At 40.9% G+C, this 7762-nt stretch overlaps 1 protein-coding gene and 1 pseudogene across 2 annotated transcripts in view; one reads left to right on the top strand and one right to left on the bottom strand.

The window, feature by feature from the left end:
* MKRN2 (makorin ring finger protein 2) overlaps positions 1–7762 on the top strand; it is a 36194-nt gene that overhangs the window by 9391 nt on the left and 19041 nt on the right. The gene's annotated exons all lie outside the window — the stretch shown is intronic.
* LOC111746012 lies at positions 1452–1519 on the bottom strand (annotated as a pseudogene).

Genomic DNA, 7762 nt, shown 5'->3' with positions numbered 1-7762 from the left:
GTATCTCATTGTTAACCTTGGGCATTTTAATTATGATGTGTCTTGGCGTGGGCTTCTTTGAGTTCATCTTCTTTGGGAGTCTCTGCTCTTCCTGGACCTGAATGTCTATTTTCTTTGCCAGGCGAGGGAAGTTTTCGGTCATTATTTCTTCAAATAGCTTTCAATCTCATGTTCTCTGTCTTCTGGTACCCATATGATATGAATGTTGGTACATTTGTTGTCCCAGAGGTTCTATTACCCAGTGGTCCCCAACCTTTTTGGCACCAGGGACCAGTGCTCCTATGAAAATCTAATGCCTGATGATGTGAGATGGAGTTGAGGCAGTGACACTAGCACTGGGGAGCAGCTGCAAATACAGATGAAGCTTCGCTCACTGGCCTGCTGCTCACTTCCTGCAGTGCTTACCGGTTCCTAACAGGCCACAGATTGGTACTGGTCTGTGACTCCTGCCTTAAACTATCTTCATTTTTTAAAAATCTTTTTTCTTTTTGCTGTTCCAATTGGATGTGTTCCGCTACCTTGTCTTCCAGATTGCTGATTCTGTTTTCTGCTTCATCTGGTCTGTTAATTCCCTCTAATGTAGTTTTCATTTCAATTATTTCTGAATGGTTCATTTCTGACTGGTTCTTTTTTATGTTTTCTATTTTTTGTTGAAGTTCTCACTGAGTTCATTTTTCTTCCCCTAACTTCATCGAGCATCCTTATAACCAGCATTTTGAACTCTGTATCTGGTTGATTGTTTATTTCCATTTTGTTTAGTTATTTTTCTAGAGTTTTGTCCTGTTCTTTAATTTGGGACATGTTTCTTTGTCTCTCCATTTTGGTTGACTCCCTGTGTTTGATTTTATGTGGTAGGTATATCTGTTACATCTCCCAGCCTTATCAGAATGCCTTTATTTAGTAGGTGTCCTGTGGGGCCCAGTGGTACCATCTTCTTGGTCACCTGAGCCTGGTGCTCCACAGTGTCCTTTGTATGGGTTGTGTGTGCTCTCCTGTTGTAGTTGAACCTTGATTGCTGTTGGCACATCCGTGGGAGGGGTTTACCCTCAGGCTGACTGGCTGTGAGGGCTGGCCATGACTGCAGTGGACGAGCTGTTGTGTAGGGGCCAATCCCATGGAACAGGAGTCACTTTAGTGTGCTCTAGTGCCAGCCAGGTCCACCCTTCAGGTGTGTCATTTGTGGAGCTAGCTGGGTGGTGCTCTAGTGTGGTCTAAAGGTGGCACCAGGTATGTTGGTTCTGAAGTCTCTTGGGAGGAGCTCTGGTGCAGGCCAATGTCTGTCACCACTCGGACCACCTACTAAGTACTACAATATGCTCTGCAGTTGGTTGACACTTGTGCTTAGAGGCACTTGGGAGGGGCTGTGCCGCGAACCAAGGCCAGCTGCCATTTGTGCTGGGCTTGGGACCCCAATACTGGCCACTGCTTATGCCAGGCTTGGGGCCACCTGATAGGAGTTAACAGTGCAAGTTGATAACAGATACTACACTTGATCTTAGTCAAAAGGCCGAGAAGCGATTACAGTGCAAGTTGAGACTGGTTGCTGCTTGTGCTGGGCTTGGGGCTGCTTAGCAAGAGTTAAGGGTACACCAAGGCCAGCCACTGCTTGTTTGGGGTTTTTAGACCTTTGACAGAAATTAGGAAAGTCCATAGCACAAGCTGAGGGGGAGGCCACTTGTGTGGAAAAGCCACTGGAAGCAGCTCAGCCCTGGTATGTGAGTTGGGAGGAGGTGGGGTTTCAGGGAATCACCAGGACAGGTTGTATAGTGTTAGTCAGGTTAATGGAGATACAGATTTGGCCCACTCGGGCTGGGTCTGTTGGGTTGGCCAAAGGCTCAACAAAGGAGCAGTGGTGCCTGCTAGCACGTCTGTCCTCAGAAATAGCTGCCCTGATACTTGCTTTTCCAGCCCTCACCCTGAAGCTAGTCAGTTTAGTCCCTCCCTGTATGTCCCTGGCATTTTTTGAGTTGCTTCTTCCTTGCTGGGGCTTAGAGCAGATTTGTGAACAAGGAAGTCAGTGTGTTGGCCCCTCAAGAGGAGAACCTAGGTCTCCAGCAGCCCTCCATGTCACTCAGACGCAGTCCTTGCTGGTTCTCACAGTCAAATGTTATTGGGATATCTCTTCTGGCCCTGGAGTCCTCAGCTGGGCTCCCTCGCTCTTCCGGGGGAGTACCGCTGCAGCCAAGATATCGCTCCTGGTCTTTAACTGCCACACTGTGGTTATGGGGCCTGCCCCTTCTGCATCTCCACCCCTCCTACCAGTCTCGTGGCTTCTCTTTTATATCCTTAGTTATAGGACTTGCGTTCAGGTAGTCCTCAGGCGGTTCTCAATGATGATTGTTCTGTAATTTAGTTGTAATTTTGATGTGGTCATGGGGGAGGAGAGGAACACAGCATTTACCAACTCCTCCATCCTGACTGGTCTCTTCTTAAGTTTTTAACAAAGAATGCCCTTAGTTTGTTACACTCTGTGCCATTTTCTTCCTGTCTTCCTTGTCTTCCTTGTCTCCCTCCTTCCTCCTTTCCTTTTTTCCTTAGCCTATACCAGACTTATAGCAAATTACCAAACAGTCTCTGTTCTAGAGGAAGACCTCTAAGGGGCTGTTGCATGGGAAAAGCCTAACTGATCACGTAATAAAGATTATGGGGAGGCACCTCAATATAGTCACTTAAGTCACAGGGTCCAGAAATTTGCTTTTGTTGGTGTACTTAGAGGTGGCTCATGCTAGCCAAACTCAGAGGAGACTGACATCAAAACTGAAATATCTTTTTATCATTTCTCTGGGAGAAAAGAAACTGTAAGGTGGGCCCGGTCAACATTTCCTCTGTTTTTAGGGAAGTGAACAGGTGAAGAAAGTTAGATGAATGCTTGGAGAGCGAAGAGGGATGAAATCTCAGAGCCTCCAGCCGAGGCAGTTTCCCAGGCCCATGGTAGGGTCTGGGGTGAAGCATGAATTGTCACTTGCATTGTCTAGTACCTTGGAAAGGATAGTCTGAGCCTCTTGGGTCTTCCTGACCTACCTTAGAAACCATGCCTGCCTTCTGTTGTCAAGCTTTTCTCCTTTTCCAGGCAGAACCATATAATTGGTTAGGTTCGGTGGCATTTAGTGATAATTCCAGATGTGCCTTCCTGAAGTTATTAACAGTCATTCTTCATTAGAGACTGATGTCCCTGACTGTGTTCATGATCATTAGCTCTCTTGGGTCAGGGTCCCCAGATTGGGAAGCACCATACCATGTGGCTGCCACCAGTGAGTCTGGGGTTGGAGGAACGAAAGTGCAGTTTGAGCTGGAGGGGTGAGAAGGCTCCTTGGACCAGTCAGGACTCACTCATGCTGGTCCATGAAGGAAGGTGGGTTATAGCAGTTCAGTGCAATGAAAGATGGAATACAGTGTTTTGCACAGGGGCCAAAATGTGGACAAAGGCAGAGTAACAGGAAAGTCAGTTTGGATGGGAAAAGGTCAGGGCTGAGAAGACCAGAGCTGGGGTTCCCTACTTAACAATTGAATATATAAGTCATCATACCTCTCTGAACCTCAGCTTTCCTATTTGCATCATAGGCATAATAATGATACTCCTTAGAGTATTGTTAGGATTCAATGAAATAAAGAAGTGAAAGTGTTCGTATTGATGGCACTGTTTATCTGCTCTTTTGTATTTTTTTTTCATTTCATGTATTTCTCATAATATACTTGCTGGGGAACCAGAGGTGGGGGCTTCTTGCCTAAAAGCCTTCATTCAAGGGATATGTGAGTTATTCCTCTTCAAAATAATACAGGAAGTAGGGAAAAGGGTCAAACCAGATTGATCATGAGTTGATAATGTGAAAGCTGGTGCTGGTACACCTTGAGAGTTTATTCTGCCGTTCTATTTTGTATAGTTTAGAAACTTTCCATATTTTTTTTTTTAATAAAACATGGTTTACAAATAAAAGTTCCTTTATGAAGCAACCTCCTTAAAGACTTCTCATGTACACTTTCAGCCCTCTCCAATCTGTCTTCTACTCTGTAGCTCAAGTGGCTTTTTCTGAAAACACCTGGGAAAAGGTGTGCTTAATAAGAATAAACAGTTTTCTTTATGACAGTACACTCAGAACCTTTCCTCTGCTGCTGTCTGTTGTAAATCTCTGAGAAAGACCACTCTGGTTTCCTAAGCTGACTTGATTGTGAGCCCTTCATTTCTTGTTTTGAGACACACTCATCAATATTTCAACTAACACTAGGGTATCTTGGAGCGCAATTAGAGTAATAATACTCATCTCTCCACAAGCCTGTCCTTACTCCCTTACAACGTCCCACTTCTCTGCCTTTTTTTTTTTTTTTTTTTTCCAAATTTGCTGTCCTCTCTTCTGGCACATACTCCTCACACCCACTGGCATCCCCCTCCATTTTGCAGGCTCTACTTGGGCATGACCTCTACTGGGATGTTGCCTCCTGTTGCCCTACGTGAGTCACTCAGCACTTTATACATTGTGTTAAGGCATAGGTCACTCTTGTAACTAATTGTTGGTTTAGTTGTCAGTGTTTTTTTTACTAGACTTTAATGAAGAGTTGAACTTTGTGGGGTACCTACTGTGTGATAGATAATGTACTGAGCATTTTATCTATATTCTTAACCATGCCCTCACCATTATTGGATAGTATTTATGATTTTTTAAAACTAAAACAGCCGTTTACTATTATAAAATCAGTATATGTTCATGGTAGAAATGGTAGAAAGTACAGATTAACAAAAATAAGGAAATAAAAATACCACTGTTAACATGCTATTAAATACCTTTTGAGATTTTTTAAATGCATATATATGTATATATTTTTTAAATTTTTACCAAAATGAGAGTATATAGTATGTGCTCTTAAAAATATTCTTAATTGTGGTAAAATATACATAACAAATTTATTATCTTAACCATTTTTTAAGTGGTTAGTTCATTAGCATTAAGCACATTCAAGATATTGTGCAACCATCACCACCATCCATCTCCAGAACTCTTTTCATTGTCCCCAACTGAAATTCTGTCCCCATTAAACACTAACTCCCCTTTTCCCTCCTCCAGCCTCTGACAACCGGTCTCTATGATTTGACCACTTTAGGGACCTCACATATGTGGAATCATATTGTTTTGTCTTTTTTGTGACTGGCTTATTTCATTTAATGTAATATCCTCAAGGTTCATCCATCCATGTTGTAGCATGTGTCAGAATTTCCTTCCTTTTCAAGTTGGAATAATATTTCATTGTATGGATAGACCACATTTTGTCTATTCATTTATCCATTTATGGACATTTGGGTTGTTTCCACCTTTTGGCTATTGTGATTAATGCTGCTATGAACATGGGTGTACAATTATTTGAGTTCTTTTTCAGTTCTTTTGTGTATGTACCCAAAAGTGAAATTGCTGGATCATATGGTAATTCTGTTTTTAATTTTTTGAGGAACTGGTATAGTTTTCCATGATGGCTGTACCATTTTACTATATATGCTTTTTTCCCCCTCTCTTTAATTCCCTCTGACCTACTGATGTTGCCATCTCCCCTTAAGAACTGGATCTCTGAAGGCAGGGCATCTCCTCCCACATGCTTGCGGTGTGCACCTGAGGCCTGGCGCACCCGGGGCCTGGCGCACCTGGGTTATGGTCTGTGGCTCTATCTGGGGCGCAAACCCAGGACCTTCTGCGTGTAAAGCAGATGTGCTAACCACTACACTATGGAGCCACCCCTGTATATGCTGATTTATAGTATGCTTTTTTTAGTTAACAATCTTCAACTTTCCATGTCAGTAAAATTTTATTTTATCTAATACCTAATCCATACTCAAATTTTTCCATTTGTTCCAAAAATGTCTTTTACATCTGGTTTGTCCAAATCAGAATCTAATCCAGAACTAAATGTTGCTTCTGGTTACTTTGTTGTTTATGTAATATCTACTAACCTAGTACAGTTCCCTCCTTTTTAAATTTTTTTTTTCTAACATCTTCATTGAAATATACATACCATAAACTTACCCATTCACAATTCAAAGACTTTTAATAAATTTACAGTGTTGTACAAGCGTCACAATTAAATTTTAGAATATTTTCGTCACCCCAAAAAGCTTCCTCGTGCCCATTTGCAGTCACTCCCTATTATCCCCTCTCCAAGCCCTAGGCAACCACTTAACTATTTTCTGTCCCTTTAGATTTGCCCTTTATTCATGCAACATGCCCTTTGTATCTGGCTTATTTCACCTTCCATGGTATATTTGAGGTTCATCTATGTTGTAGTCATGATTTTATTCGTTTTTATTGCCAACTAATATCCCATTGTATAGATATATTGATGGAATTGTAAAAGTTTCCACTTTGGGGCTATTATGAATAAAGCTGCCATGAACATTCATGTACAAGTATTTGTGTGAACATGTTTTCACTTTTTTGGGGTAAATATCTAGGAGTGGATTCATTGAGTCAAATGGTAAATTTATGTTTATGTTCTTATTTTTAAGAAACCACCAAACTGTTCTCCATACTAAGCTGACCCCTCTCCCTTTATTTATGACACCTGTTAAGGAGACTCGGCCCATATACCACCTCTTCTTTTGTATTTGTCTGATTGCTTCCTTATGATTTTTTTTAGCTTGTTCCTAATTGTATGTCCTATAAACTGGGAGTTAGATTTGGAGTTTTGTGGTATTCAACTTAAATGTTTTTGGCTAGAATACATCACAGATTATACTGTATACTTCATACTGGGTCACATCAGCAGACATAAAACATTTGAGTTTCATATTTTCCCTAGAGGTACTCAGTCCAGCATTTTTTTTAAATGAGGAAAATCACAAACTTGCTTATATTCTTAGGGTTTCTCTGTAGAGTGAGTCCTTTTGTGTCTTTGTAAGGTACTGTAATATCTGTAGGCTTTCCCACATTTCTTATATTCATAGGGTTTCTCTCCACTGTGCTTTCTTTCATGTCTTCAAAAACTTTGATAACATATGAAGGCTTCCCCACATTCCTTACATGCATAAAGTTTCTCTCCAGTGAATTTTCTTTGAAAATTTTAATAATATGTGAAGGCATTTCCATATTCATTACATGCATTGGGCTTCTCTCCAGTGAGTTCTTTCATGAATTTGGAAACTCAGATGAGAACCGAAAGTTTTACAACATTGCTTACATTCTTGGATTTCTTGCCTGTGTGAGTCTTTTGGGGTATTTGTAAAGGCACTATAATATAGGTAGGCTTTGTCACGTTGTTTACATTCATAAGCTTTCTCTGCAGTGTGAGTTTTTTCATGCATGCAGAGAGAACTGAGACGACCGAAGGCTTTACTACATTGTTTACATTCATAGGGTTTCTGTCCTGTGTGAATTCTTTCATGGTTTGAAAAGTTTGATATATGTAGGCTTTTCCACATTGTTTATATTGATAGAGTTTTGCTCCAGTGTGGGTTCTTTCATATATTTGAAGTGAAGTTGAAGAATTAAAGGTTTTCCCACATTTCTTACATTAGGTTTTCTCACCATTGTGATTTCTTTCATATTTTTTAATACGCTGGAGAGAACTGATGGCTCTCCCACATACGTTACATTTATATGGCTTCTCCATGATTCTGATACTCATATGGCTTGTGTCCATTTTGACATCTGTGTCCATATTATGGGATGAATGATACATAAAGACTTCCACACATACTGTAGTCCCATAGTTTTTTACTCCAGAAAGAGTTGTCTTGTTTATATTGAAATTTGAAATAGGCTCAAGTTTTCCTCACATTGACTAC

This window comes from Pteropus vampyrus, unplaced genomic scaffold (assembly GCF_000151845.1).
Source record: "Pteropus vampyrus isolate Shadow unplaced genomic scaffold, Pvam_2.0 Scaffold171, whole genome shotgun sequence".
NCBI lineage: Eukaryota > Metazoa > Chordata > Mammalia > Chiroptera > Pteropodidae > Pteropus > Pteropus vampyrus.
The sequence above is the reverse complement of the archived record's forward strand: the minus strand, read 5'-3'. Positions and strand labels throughout refer to the sequence as shown.